Source organism: Pogona vitticeps, chromosome 1 (assembly GCF_051106095.1).
Source record: "Pogona vitticeps strain Pit_001003342236 chromosome 1, PviZW2.1, whole genome shotgun sequence".
Taxonomy (NCBI): Eukaryota; Metazoa; Chordata; class Lepidosauria; order Squamata; family Agamidae; genus Pogona; species Pogona vitticeps.
The window spans coordinates 104741550-104757168 of NC_135783.1; positions in this window are offsets into that span (position 1 = coordinate 104741550).

The following is a 15619-nucleotide window of genomic DNA, read 5'->3' on the forward strand; positions in this document are numbered from 1 at the left end:
ATATATTTTTGCATGTTTATCGCTTACATATTGACTAAAATGAGAACAAATCCATTCAGGGGGAGGCATATTCATCACCAGTGATTCAATTATTGTTGAACTAGTGTCGTAGCTTACAAAGAAGAAATTTATTCTTTATCATATAGACAAACACAATGTTAGGATTCACATAATCCCGGCTCTCTTTAAACAGCTTATTTTATGCCAGTGCAGCTCAAAAGTTCAGGACTGAGGTGTGGTTCCATGGAAATCTTTCTTATTTGCACATGAAAGGACCACATTTTCCCTCCACATTTAACAATCCTCCCTCATTATAATATTATATACTTCAGTAATGGTGATGCATCATAAGGAATAATAGAACCTGACACACCACGCAAAGGAAGCAAAGGCAGCTGAGATTTTATACTTTTCTTTTGCGCTTCTGGGTAGCTTTCATATGCTGAATAAGCTTTCTGTTTCATCCAAGTTTTCTGCAAGTATCAGCTGTTCACACAAAAAAAGGAAGTTTATGTGTCTGTCGGAAAGACAGCAGGGAGAAGTCACTCAACTTTTGCTCAGTCCAAAAGATATGTGTTGTAATTAATGATCAGTTAAAAATCCAGATAGGTTTAACAACTGGGAACAAACACACTGAGCTCTGGTGAGAGTAGTCCCCTCAGAAGCTCTCTTCTTGTAGCTACTGTTAGTCTAGGATACGTAATGTCAAGATTATGCTGGGTCAGAGAGGCCTGCATTAACCACTCAAATTGCTCAGACTTTCCTGGTAAGATTTAGAAGGGCCAAATGTGCTGATGACTAGGGGAAATCTTCCCATTCAGCACCCTCCCAACACCTTTAGTCACTCTGAATAAGCAGTGCTCCACTGAGTATCCAAAATCCACAGGGTTAAGCATTTTGACTCTCACACCAACTTTGTAAGGCAGAAATACCAAAATAAACCGCAAAATACGCAGGCATCTGGTAGATGATTGAAGCAAAGCCTGGTTTTGAGTATCAACAGCCTTCTTACTTCAAAATGAACAAATAGGTGTAAAATATTATATTTTATTGAAGATGGTGAAAAGGTCAAAAGAACAAAGTTTTAAGACAGTTTTATTGGCGCAAATAAGCAATAAAAAAGATTTTAAGTCAAAAAAAGTTCCAGAAAAATCTAAGAAAATAAGGAAGGTAGCTATCCTAAACTAATATATTCCGGAAGAACTTCAGCATAGCTCCAGAGCATATGCAGAGTACGAATCAGACAGAGCATAGTGTTCTCCTATGAGATAACTAGGCTAAACTAAGTACCTTCTCTCCCCATTATTGTACCCAACATCTAGAGGAGATCAGCCAATCAGGCACTGAATTGCCCTTAACATTCTTAAAGAGAGAGTAACTTCTCACCATTCTTTCACTTCAGCTGCTGAAACAATTATTTCTAATTAGCATTGTACCAAGGAACGAATTCAGGCCTTAGAGCTTTTGCTCTCAGAAAGATAATGTGCACGTGCTGCTTCCTCCAGCTAACAATGGGCACTTCCCCCCTTCTCCTGGTCAGCTCATCCCAGGCATGAACTAGAAAGCCTGTGTTCTAAAACAGCAACCAAAACTATGATCCTGTAGTTTCCAGTTTCTTGACAGGTGAGTCTGTAATTGTTGCATATTATATGGCTTTTCACCCTCTACCATTTTTCTTTCTAGAAGCAACTGCAGGCAGGGCAGCACATTATTGGTATTAGTAGGAACCAATCCAGCCTCCACTCTGAATAAGAAAAGAGTGGGTGCTTCTAAATCCAGTTGATGCACAACAACACAAATGGTTAGTGACATATTTGTAAACAAACTATCATGTACTAGCTTATTAACAACCACAAATTATTTGTGAATTGCTGGCATGGATCGTGAAATGTTTGCCAGCCTCAGCAGCTGGCAATATTTCTGTGAGAAACAACCAGTCATTCAAATCATCACTGTCAGCCCCACAAATAGATTAGTTAGACAGACAGATGTGCATCCCTTGAAACAAACATACCTATTTTTGTCCTATTTTGCTGAATGTATGGAGAGAAATGAAATAAAATTGCAGTGACTGGTGTATGGTCCTCGTCTCACATCCCTCTGCAGAGGGATAAGCAGGGGTGTTGGCAGGTCTCTGGATCCATGTCCCAACTACAAGTCCAAGTCTTGGGGTCCGAGTCTGGAGTCCCATGTCACAAATCCAAGTCTTGAAACCCTCTTAAAATTCTTTTTTTAAAGTGGGGGGAGGTATGCAAAGTCTATGGATTGTGTACAGAGGGAGATCTGAGGCTTGTGACAGGGCAGACACTTTGGGCTGACCCAATCCTAACCAGCCCATTTTTCTCCCACCTCTTTTATCCCTCCAGGGGAACCAAAAGTTCCTACTTTTGGCCTGAGGAGGAGGAGGAGGAAGGCAGGCCCTTGTCCCATAAAGCTCCAGTGCAGCAATCTTGTGAGAGGAAGCCATCTTGGAAGGGATCCACCAATGGAGGGCTGGAGGCTTAAATATAAACTCAACCCATCCCTTTGGCTCGCCCAGATGGATGGCTGCCTCTTTGGCTCTCCTGAGGTAGGGATGCTTTGGGTGAAGGCTTCCCTTCCTGTCACTACTTCCCTTTTTTCACTGACTTGGACTTGACTCACAACTCAGACACAATTTTTCTCAGCTGTGTCCCTATTATTGTAATGGAGACCTGCAGCAGAGGCAGGGAAATGGCGTGTCTTGTAAGTCTCCATTACAATAACAGGGCTGAGTCAAGTCTGAGTCAGTGGAAAAAAACCCAAACTGGGTCTGAGTTGAGTTATGGGTGTGTGTTAAGTCAGACTTGACAGCACGTTGTGAATCCCCATCCCAGGGATAAAATTTGCTGCCTCTTATGTGGGGGAATGATCTCATGTGGTCTGGCAAGATAGAGTAACAATATAAAAACAAATAGGTGAAATCAGTGAAAATCCTTATTTGCCTTCCTCCCATATGCTTCTATGGATGTGCCCAGGGAAAAATTTCATGTTTGCTTTGTTTTGGATTCTTTCATAAGTACCCCTTCCATTTGCATCTTTTCCACACATGGTCCTTTCATCTGTCACGAAACAGAATGGCTCTTTTGGGTCACTTCATTTTTTTTATCCCCTCCATGTGTATTTTACATCACTAATGCAAGTGCTATGAAGAAATCATAAAAACTACATCAAAATGGCAGAGGTAAGGCAACAGAGAAACATGCGACAGTACATAAGAAAAATCATCACCAACAATCAAAGACCCTCCCAGACCAGTGGTGAGCTGGCAGTCACAAATTCCATCCCACAAGCCTCCTATACACTCCCACATAAGCAAACAAAACTGTCCCCCAAAACACTCTATAAAAATATATACTTCTAACAGAGTGAATTAATCAAATAACAAATGTTAAACACACACACACACACACACACACACACACACAGAGAGAGAGAGAGAGAGAGAGAGAGAGAGAGAGAAGCAATCCTCTCAATAGACATACAGGAAGAAAAATACATTAAAAAACACCCCTCCCTCTCCTCAAAACTAACAAAAGCATGTAAGGAAAACAGACAAAAATGATTTCTTTCAACACTACAGTTATATGCCTTCTCTTCTCTGAGTTCAGTAGGCAGTATAGGCCAAGGCAGCAAAAATAAACCAAGAAAAGTTAAAAAAAATTCAACAGGGGGGAAAAGATCCCCAAAGAAATCAAGGGAGTAGAATGACTCAAAATGAAGTACACTAAGATCTCTCTCACACAAAAGGAAAGAAAGAAAGAAAGAAAGAAAGAAAGAAAGAAAGAAAGAAAGAAAGAGTACTTCTCAATAGATTCCAGCCAATCTAGACCCTTTTACAGATTCAAAGTTTCTTCTCCCACTCCCCAGACATTCCAATTGGCTGCTGACATCAGCCCTCACGATGCTATTGAATGAAAAATGTCCCAGGTGATTTGACAAAGTGTGACCTGTGAAGAAACTGAAAAGATAAACTGAAGAAAGAAACAGAAAAAAAAATCCACAAAATGTCCATGTGGTCTTTTTTTATTAAAACAAACAATTCATGTTTAGGCGGCTTTATTTTTGATGAAAGAGAGAGAGAAAAACCAAACAAAATTGAATCCATAGTTTTTGATGGCTCAACATCAGACCCCTTTGACATCTGAAGCAGAGTGAAACAGGGCTGTGTCCTCGCACCAACCCTTCTTTGCTGTCATGCTGAACCATGCCTTTGGAACTGCAACAAAAGGTGTCTATCTCTGGACTAGATCAGATGGAAAGCTCTCTAGATTGAGAGCGAAGACCAAAGTCCAGCTGAAATGCATACGGGACTTCCTCTTCACCAATGATGCAGCCATTGTTGCCTACTCTGCTGAAGACTTCCAATAACTCATGAATTGTTTTAGCAAAGCCTGCCAAGACTTTGGACTAACAATCAGCCTGAAGAAAACACAAGTCATGGGCCAGGGCATGGACTCACCTCCCTCTATTACCATCTCCACGCAAGAATTGGAGGTTGTTCATGACTTTGTGTACCTTGGCTCAATGATCTCTGACACTCTCTCCCTAGATGTCAAGCTGGATAAACGCATTGGCAAAGCAGCTACCATGTTCTCTAGACTCACAAAGAGTATGGCTTAATAAGAAGCTGATGGCATATACTGTACCAAGATCCAGGTCTATAGAGCCTCTGTCCTGAGCACACTCCTGTACTACAGTGATTCCTGGACCCTTCGTGCATGGCAGGAGAGGAAGCTGAACACCTTCCATATGCGTTGTCTCCGACGCATTTTTGGTATCACCTGGCAGGACAAAGTTCCAAACAGAGTAGTCCTAGAACAAGCTGGAACTTTTAGCATGTATACATTACTGAAACAGTGATGTCTACGTTGGCTTGGGCATGTTATGAGAATGGCTGATGGCCAGATTCCAAAAGATCTCCTGTATGGAGAATTAGTGCAGGGAAATCGCCCCAAAGGGAGACCACAGCTGTGATACAAGGACATCTGCAAGCGGGATCTGAAGGCCTTAGGAATGGATCTCAACAGATGGGAAACCCTGACAACTGAGCGTTCAGCCTGGAGGCAGGCGTTGCATCACGGCCTCTCCCAGTTTGAAGAGACACTTGTCCATCAGGCCGAGGAAAAAAAGGCAGTCACAAAAGCAGCAAAATCAGGAAGCTGGACAGGGGACAGATTGTATTTGTCTTGAGTGTGGAAGGGATTGTCACTCTCAAATTGGCCTTCTCAGCCACTGTTCCAAGTCCTCCATACAGAGCATGTTACCATAGTCTCTCGAGACTGAAGGATGCCTAGACTAGTAAATTCTCTAAAGACATATTCCTAACCAAGAAAAGACATTACTTTAGGTTGTTTAGAAAATATATATTTCTACATTCTGGACTCATTTTGTATGAAGAGGGGGAGGTGGTGTGAGCTGACAGAGACTGAAGAAAAGAGGACTATTTTGCTGAGCTGTCTGTTTCAGCTGTAGAGCCTGTAAAAGGTGTACAAAATGGCTGAAGACGTGTCTAAGCCATTGTTATCCAGGGATCTTTCTGTATCCAAATGGTTTCTCTGGATGAGAATACTGTACTGTGTTGGATGGCCTAGCTCAGTGTGGCATGCTTCTAAAAGTATAACCTTAATAAAAAACATAAAGATAAAAACTGGATAAAAGGTCACAGATATAAAATGCTTTAAATGCCTAGGTCAATACAATGGTTTTGCTTCATGCTTAGCAGGTTGGTGCCAACTAAGTAATTAAGGCAAGAGCATCCAATAACTGAAGGACAACAGCTTTAAAAGCCATATAAAAACCCTAGACAAAATCTTCAGCTCTAAAGGAGGAGGCGGCACTTGGACATGAATCGTAGTAGACATAGACTTTCCTAGATTAAAGCAATCTCCTGATAAGAAAATGTTCATGCACACATTGAACACAGTTCATCACAATAGTCTCACTATACAGGACTATTGGCCTGCTTCTCCTTTAAAACCATTACCTTCATCCTCGAAGAAAAGATAATCCTCAGTGGCAGTCTTCTCCAAGTACCATTAGAAGAATAGATGACACGAGGGAGATAGCCTGCTAGGCTGTATTCTTTTTACTTTTTAAAAGTTTAATTGATTAATATATGTCTGTCTTTATTTTCATATTATGGTGATGTGTATGTGTTTACTATTTTATGTGGCTATTAGTGTTTTATTTTTCGTAAACCACCCAGAGTGGCTTTGGCAGCTAGATGAGCAGCATAGTAAGTAAATAAGTAAGTAAATAAATAAATATAAAGTTGAACCCTAGTTGTGGAACATCCTCTCTGTCTCTGTGTGAGACACACTGGCATTGTGTTCTTCTTGGCACCAGTTCAAAGCCTGTTGATCGCTTCAGGCATTTTATCAGGCACATCTTATGGTAGTTTATTTATTTGGTGTCAGATCTGTATATAATGCAGTTGCTGCCCTTCATTGTTGTACCTGATGTTGTAGTTTCATTATTTTTACCATACGCTGCACTTGGAATTTTCTTTAGAACATATGTAGCATTCTAAAGAGAAGTACATATCTGAAGATGAAAAAAGCAGTGCAAAATATTTCATATGAAAGAATGATACTGTCAGCATGCTTGTTTCTGAAGAATCTCCAACCTCACCCACAATTGCCTTTTTAACCGTCCTGAGATGTCCTTCTCCTCATCACCACCAGAGGTTTGATGTGAGAGTAGCTACAGAGGCTATGATCTGTTTTTCCAGTAGGTTTCTGTATTGGCAACTCTCGCAGCAAACTTTCAAATTGCTTTCACCTATGTAATATCTCTGTGAAAGGGGCTTTATACAGACGCTCATTTCGGGAGAGTAATGGTTGTCAAACTGTGTTATGGGAAGGACTTGAGTTCCTTGGAAGCTTATCTGGGATTTGTCAGTGAGAAGTTCAGTAATGGCAGGCATGTTTTCTCGAATGACAGTTTGTTTGCCCGTAGCACTACTAGTAATGATGACACTTCTACAAATAGCTCCTTCATCATCATAACTACCACCACCATCTTCTTCATCCTCATCTTTTGATTATTTCTGTTAATTGTACATTGGACTTTTCTCCCCTTTTGTATTAAAGCAAGAACTCAGTCCCACTTCACAGGATTACAATTCAATAGAACAAAATGAAACAGGGAAGTGATGGCAAACAAACAGCAGAAGTGTCTCAGATACTCTATATTTTTGTTGTTGAGAAATGTGAAGGATTTGTTTATATTTACCAGATTAACATAAGTTGTTTATAAGAAAATTAAACTGAACATGTTTATCAATTTATTAATTTTTTTTAAAAAATCAAGCTTTATTAAAAGAATGATACAAATATTCGGTGTTTCATCTTTTAACTGGATGCTAAACTTCTATTTTCGGTGTTGGATCGGCAGCTGCAATAAGTAATTGCACTGCATAATCATGAAATCTTAAATAAATGGTTGCACTTGGTGTCAAGACTAAACAAAGTAAAAGCTTCTAATATATCCTTGACAGAACAGCTACTAAATATATACTAGTGGAATTGGAAGAGCATTCTCACGTTCATACATGTGCAACCAAAGATAAGGAAGTTTCTACAGAACACAAATTAAGGCTGAACATTGGACAGCATCCAAGGGACAGCTTTGCCTCATAATTTTCACTGAGATGACAGATTTTGAGCAAACCCTCTTTCTAGGCCTTACAAACTTGTCACAGAAGAAAAAGCTGAGGTATCACTCCTTCACTGGGATGTAAAGAAGCCTTCCCATTGGCTAAACTGATAATAATGGTCAGCTATACAGAGTGAGAGAACAGATAAAAGATACTCCAACCCAATCAGAAGAGAGTGAGATGCCAGATTTCCCCCCTCTGTCACAGAACATACACCTTGCACAAAATTCTTGCCTGTGTACCAAAACAGATGCTTTTTCTTTTGTGAAGCTCAGCACATACACACAGCAAAATGTCAGGTTAGCAGGTCACAAAGTCACAAACAACCCATATTATGCTGCTACTTTTGTTCATCCCTGCAATTAAAAAAGAATGGCCATATTTTGGATTTTGCAGATTTTACAGAATCAGTCTCAGAAAGCAATCTCAGAAATCTGCAAGTTTTCTCCAAGGCCTATGGCGAAAAACCCTCACGATCTTAGAGTAAAGGTTCCTCCTCCTCTTATTCTCTTATATGGAGTCTGGGCTTTGGAATAAGTAATAAACGACTACCTTTAGTGGAAAGAAAACTGCTTATTATAGAACTACATTTTGAATGTGGTTTTCCCTCCTTTTTCACCTGACTGACAGAAAGAGAAATGGGAAGATGTGAAGTCAAGCCTAAGAGTGTCAATCTCGACATGAAAACAACAAATAGCCCTGTGACACCTTTAAGACCAAAAGGTTTTATTTAGCAGAAACTTTCATGGACTGCAGTCTGCTTCTTGCAACCAAGGAAGTGGACTGCAGTCCATGAAAGCTTATGCAAAGAGAAATTTGTTCATTTTAAACATGATTCAAGATCCTGTTGTTTTTACTGCTGCAGATTAACAGGCCTATTTCCTTGAAAAAAATCTATGGGTGAGGAAGCAGTAAAATTGACAAAACAGGAAGGAATAAACCAGAAAACCCTACCTACTTCACTCTACCTCTGTTGCCTGCTGTGGATACATAGTTATTTGGGCAAGCATGTCTGCAGAGTCTCCATTTTGACAATACTATGACAGACACAGGTTGGCATAAAGAGAGTTTTCTGATGGTAGAAAGTTCCAGAGGTCTGAGGGCCTTACACATCCATCCCTTGATCTTGGAAGTTTTTGCATGCTCCTATGTTCCACCTGTCCCAAAATAGCTTTCTTTTACAAAGCTGTTGTTGTTTAATTGAATAAGCCCCTCACATCCTCAACTAGCCAATTTCAAAATAAAAGTGGAGGCATGGAATAGAGATATGGAGTGGGAAAACATGACACAGTTGTCTCCCACATCCCCTAAAGGGTACAACAGGACTTTCTGAGGCAATTTCTTTCAAAAAAAAATTGGTAGGGGTGTGGGATCCCATGGGAACTCTCAGGAGTGTAGATAGTTTACTTTGGACATCTGGGGACAGTTCACTGTTGCTGTAGAGCAGTGGTCCCCAACCTTAGGCCTCCAGATGTTCTTGGACTTCAACTCCCAGAAATCCTGGCCAGCAGAGGTGGTGGTGAAGGCTTCTGGAAGTTGCAGTCCAAGAACATCTGGAGGCCCAAGGTTGGGGACCACTGCTGTAGAGGAATGAGCATGGCAGGGCTTGGGATTGCTTTTAAGAAGAATGAATAATCATTGCCTGATGCAGTGAGGCATAACTGAACAGGATAGTTGCAGGACAATACTATGGCTCTCATTTGTGAGCTCTGGCCTACCCATAGCAGTAGCCCCTGACAGTGATGCCAGTGTCATTGGATGCTGAGGGATCCTAACTATGCATGATGAGTAGAATCCTATTGACTAGTCTTCTAATCACTAATTATAGCCGCATCCCTAATTCCACATAAGTAAACTGAACAGTGAAATGTGCCTAGACTAGGCTGCAAGATCCACATTTGATGCATGTTAAACTAAACATTTCTTGCTCTTAATTACCAGGACAATAGGCTCCTGACAAAGCATATCTGACAATTTGTAATGGAATTATTTTAAAAGGTCGATTGCACTAGTAATTATCCAAATATTCTAAAATATTAAAATTATTACAGATATAGAAATGTGTCTTATATTTTGCTCAGGTAAGACTGCAGTCTTTAGCATGCCTTTTTTAAAAAAAATATGCCCTCTTGAATACAGAGGGACTTACTTGCAGTTCAAGATGCATAGGACTGAACTGCATGACATAATAGTTGTCATCTTGCTTTTTGCATTCAGGTTACCTCCATCATTAGGAACAACCACACTTACTTCACTGGCTGTGCAGTTATAAGCCTTTACATCCTCCTTCTTTGCACATGTTCACAGCCACTCCTCAAAGGCTACATTCAGAAATGCTGGCCCCAATCCAGTAGCAATTAAACTGAAGTTGCATTGTTTTCCATCAGACTTAAGTGCAGCTAAATTAATTGGATCAAAGCCAAAGTCTAAAACACCTTGGAGTACTGACTGGTAAATTGAGGGGGTTTAAAAGGAGTAGGCATTTTCTTTATTATGATGCTGTAAGGACCAAGTTTAATGAGAAGAAAAACTGCAGACAAGAGTTGCCACATTTATAAATGTCTGAATGGGCTCTCCTTGAGATAAATCTGAAGCAAAATGGCAAGGAAGGAAAACAATAAAGTCTCCTTTCAAAGGGGCCCACAGGTCAGTGGCAGAACACATCAGTGTGAATGATCCTGTCAAAAGTACGGTAAGCACATTTAACTCCCATTGATTCTAATGGATCAATTAAGCATATTCTTAAATCTCTCTCATTGCAATGGAAAAGAATTAAAAGTGCTTGACTTTGGCCATCTTGAGCACCTATTTTGAGCAATGATCAAGCTACAAGATGTGCATAATGCTCCCAACTAATATCTGTGGGAATGGAAAGCATTTAACTTTGGATGGATTATATCCTGTATGCTAGTACTAGCCTCCCATTTTAAAATGTAAAATGAAGCCATCTTTCTTTTCTTTAAGCCCACTAGCATGCATTTTAAAGGACAGTGCAAAGGTCACTCCTTATAGACCCATAGGGTGCTTGGACACAGATGAAAAAGAAGCAGTGAGACTGGTATGAAATATTTCCCTTCAAATCATACTTTAAGCAAAAGGATTCATCATAAAATATGAGCATGTTTCATAAAGGTCACAGCTAAAATGGCCCTTTGTGGCTTGGTCTCTCTCTCTCGATCTCCCTCTTTTTTTCTTTTAAATTTAAACTTCAGTTGAATATCATTTTTAGCACAGTGGAAAAAGTTAACATTATCCATAGCCTAAGTGAAAAAAATGAATTTATCCGCCTGCTGCACAAAGGATGGCAATACATTTTTCAAAGGTTTTATGGCCATTATCCCGAGTTGCACTGTAATTTATACTCATTTGGGGGAGATGTATGCTGAAGAACTGCCTAAAACATGAGTGGTTATACACATGGGAAGCGGATTCTCTCAGACATTGGAAATTTCCCTTTTCAGGACCTTAGCTTCACAAGCCTACAGCCAACACGGTCCTTGGGTGGCCTGGTTGTTGGATCCTGGGATGGCAATCCATACTAGCTATATGATACTGGCAGATTCTGGGGGGTTCTAGTCTGAAAAAGTTACTTTTCCAAGCTCCGACTGAAGTCAGTGATGTGTACTGGGAGAGTGAACTGCCACAAGCAAACAATGACCCTGTTGACCAGGCAAAAGTAGGTAAGCAGAATTCTTATATTTACACCAGGCTGAATTGGTCTAGAGTATCACCTTACCTGGCAGTCACAGAGGCCAACGTCACTGCATTCCTTTCTCCTTCTTAAAGAGATCTTGAAGGCCCAACCACACACTCCTCATGGAAGTTTGTTAAACAAAATCCAGCTTCCTGTAAAGAAGTGTCTAATTCCGAGTACTTGCTTAACAGTGATGCTAAGGGTAACTTTGAACAAAATTAGTTTTATAACTCAAGGACACTGTAAGCTAGCTCTTTGCAAAACTTGTCCTTTGTGTTTACCCTTGACAGGATTTTAAAAACTGGCTGATAAGAGGAAGGCTCCCATTTGATCTGCTTGCTTACCTGCCTGCCTGCCTCAAAGTTAGGGGCCCCTTTCCAGCACAATCACATCACTGGAGTGCTCTTCAGTCTTCACTGACTGACTGCTCAGTAGTAGATCAAGTTCAAGTGTTTGGTTCTTGTCTTCAAAAAGGGCCACAGGACCGGCCAGAAGTTTGTAAGGATTTGTCTCTCACTGTGTGTGGCTGACTTTTCAGTTCAGGGCTGTGCCACTGTAGTAATAGAAATGTCAACCACTGAAATCAGTTTCTACATTTATGGTAGACACAAACTGGCACATAAGTCTAGAACTTTTCCCCCAAAGGCATCAGGGTTACTGTAAATGAGTGTTACCTTCTTACAGTATAAAGTAAATCCCATTTCCTTTAAATGTAGCTTTCCACAGTAATGTATGAACGCCCTTCAGCACAGAGCAGCTAAAATTTTGAAAGGTCACAAAAATAAGTACCTGAAACCATCAAAATCCTGTTCTTATCTATTATTAGTATCAAAATTTTTGAATGAGCTTTAGATAAAACTAAAATTAAAGGCCATAATTGGCATTAAAGAAAATATAACATTCATTACATTGGGTTGGCCCAGCATCTTAGAGTAGTACCATTGAACTCAAAGGAACATTTGTTATCTATGATTAACTTAAATCCCACTGTCTTCACTGAGACTATCCCAGGTATGACTAAGGTTGGATCCAATCCAATATTTATTTGGTAAGGCATGAATGAATTGTTAGTTCAAGGAAAATGCATTGTCACTCACCATTTCTCACCACTACAGGCATTTAGACCTTTACATCTTTGCCGATTACCTGCTACTCTTATGCAGGCATGGGTTCAAATGAGAAGAACCAGACTGTGCTTCAACTAGTCCTTCTCCCCATGAATTATAATTTGTTAATAGTGATTAAGAGTGAGACAGAGTACAAGAACAAGAAAAATGGACTGAACCTAAGAGCAGTGTTCTCTTTCCAGAATGTTTCTTTGTTCTGATATAGATTTTTTTTAAAACAGATCTCTTTCAAATATGTTTTAGATGATTGGGGAAAACTGCAGAACCACACAGGTGGCATGGGGGCTTCTGAAGGAAGAGAAAATTGTAATCAAAGGGGTCTTCCGAGCAAAGTCTTGGTTCTGCCTCTGTTTATGTACAGTACCTGGATGCAGAGCCAGAGGTTGGGAGTCCAATTTCCCCCCTGTGCCTCCTGCAAGTAGAGCCAGACTGTGTGGCCTTGGACAAGTTGCACAGTCCCAGGGCGCCCTCCAGGAGAAGGGACTGACAAAGCACTTCTGAGTATTCTCTACCTGGAAACCATGAAAAGGGGTCACCATAAGCCGGAATAGACTTGATGGTACATTATCATTATCATTATTAATTGAATTGGTTACTTCAATAGCGTTATCTCAGCCATTTACTAGATCCTCTTTAGCACACGTGGTGGGGCATAAAGTGCATGCACACAAACAAACCAACAATGAAGATGCAGATAGCTTATTTTTCAGATTTACTTGAGTAATCTCAGTTTCTTCATTTCTCTTTCATTCAGTCTGTGATTTAACATAGGACTCCAGGAAATTTAGAAAACTGTTTTTAAAAAATGTTTTTTAAAAATTAATTTCCACAACAAAATGTTGTTTGTTTGATGACATTTAAAAAGCCCACCTTCCCAGCAGCTGGCATACAATGGCAGCTCATTCAACGCCATTACAAGTCTGTTTTCACAGCTGAGCAGCATAATTTTAATGAAACTGAGCTGGCGAAAGAATGTATTCTCATTCCCAATAAGAACAAGCTGTAGAACTTTTTTCTTCTCCCTGAGAGGCAAGCATACATTAACTGTAGTGGGGGGTGGAGTTGGCTGATAACACAATTGTGAGTGTGCTTTCTGATTCCATTTCCCTTTCTCTTGAGACATGGGCTCATATGGAACACTGATGCTTAGCAGACTCCAGGAAAAAGAATTAAACACAACTTGCAGCAGCTGTTGTCGAGTGACAAATTTCCCTTTGCCTCAAAAGAAATCAATTAAACAAACACATTAAACGAAATTTAAGTGTGTCACTCTTTGAAGACTGTGATATATAAGCCTTAAACATACTTTCAGGAAAGACTGGATCAGGGGAACATCTCGGAGCATGATGGAATCTCAAGGGGAAGGGCTCCAAAACTTTAAAGCTGATTAACTGCTTTTTTTGTTGGCTTTGATGGAAATCATTTGTCTGTCCACACCATGATGGTTTTAATAAATAGCACTGGGAAGAGAGACATTTTTCAGTATGAGTGACACACAGTGCCTAGTAGAATGGATTTTTTTCCCTCAGTGTGTGTCTCTGGAAACATAAAGGTTAGTGTCAGATTTGTGTAACTTATTTCAAAGTGTGTAAAAAGTTTTGTCAATGAGGTTCAGGTAAATATCTAGGGGAAAAGTTGAAAGCCTGAGAACAACCTCCCACCTTTCCTTGTTCATCTTTATTTTCCACATGGGGGAAAAACTTGATTTTCAAATAAAATTATGTTTAAATATTTAGGACATGAAAGCCATGCATTGGATGCTCACAAATCCCTTTCCCAGGAGCAGCATGAAAGATTTCTCTCCAAAGTTTTATATGAATGAACTTATGAAGTACATTCAGTGCAACCTCTGTGTGTCTACGATGAAATAAGTCCTACTATATTTATTAGTGCTTACACAGTAAATGCATTTAGGGCTGAATAGGACTGCAGTTTGACGCAGGTTTCTATTTATGATTCTATGTGTGGACCACTCTTGCTGAATCCGGGCTAGGTACAAGCTACATATAAGCAGGTCTGTTGCTGCAGACGTATTTGTGAGTTATTTTCTTGTGGTGTCCAATACAGAACAAAAGCATATGCACAGTTAATAATAATTATGTGCTGTCAAAACAGTTTTAACTTATGGCAACCTGTTCCGGGATTTTATAGGTACCGGAGACTACAAAACAAGCCCATTTGTTACAATAGTCTAATTCAAGAAGATGAAATGAATCATCCACTCAGAAAGAGCAAACATTTGTAAAAGTTCAGTACTGTAGTGTTAAGCTTAAGAGTATGGGGGAGAATTGCCTTAGGTGGCTTCAAACCCAAACCTTTTGTTTTCCCTTGCATGGGCAATCAAGATACTTGGGCTAAAATGACTGCTGTTCCCTGCAAGTTGTGCTCTACAACCATTTTGGAATGGATTTTGCAGTTAATGTAGAAGACTCCCTTGTTCCGCCAAAGCACTGGCTCAGAAACAACAGCAGATCCTACGTATAAGCCTCAATACAGAGCGACACCATTAAGTGATATCGTATCAACCTTTTCCTCATTTACTGAAGTGGTTTCACATTTAGCCAAAAACTCAAAGTTTTTCTTTGGTCCTCAAAAGCCTGTGAAATCTGCTGGCATCTGAACAGAGATTGTTTCAATTACTGTATTTCACTTAGGCTCCTGCTGTCCATTTCTTAGATGGACGGGGGTGACAAAGGAAATCTGCAGACAATCTTTCTGTGCTGTGGAAAAATGCCACCTGTCATTAAAGAGGCTGTCTCTGGACAGTGCACAATGTCCAATTCATCAGTGTATAAGGATGAAAAGAGTCAAGATGCTCTGTGTCTTATCTTTGAAGAGTTATTGACTCAGAAGCGCCATATGCACCGACTGTCAACGGCAAGCGTGGTCAAGATTATCGTTAGGCAAGCCACACGCCCAACACTAATTCCAATGTCATGAATTCATTTTCTAGGCAGCTCCATTTTTGGCACAACTTCAAAGCTAATATGCAAAGTCAAGAAGCTTTAAAATGTGCAAGCACATTTAGATTCTTTAAATGGGCTGGCTTAGTAGATTTGCAGGCATTTGAGGCTTTGTAAACCATTGCAGACTTTCAAAAGTTAATCTTTCCAACTCAAG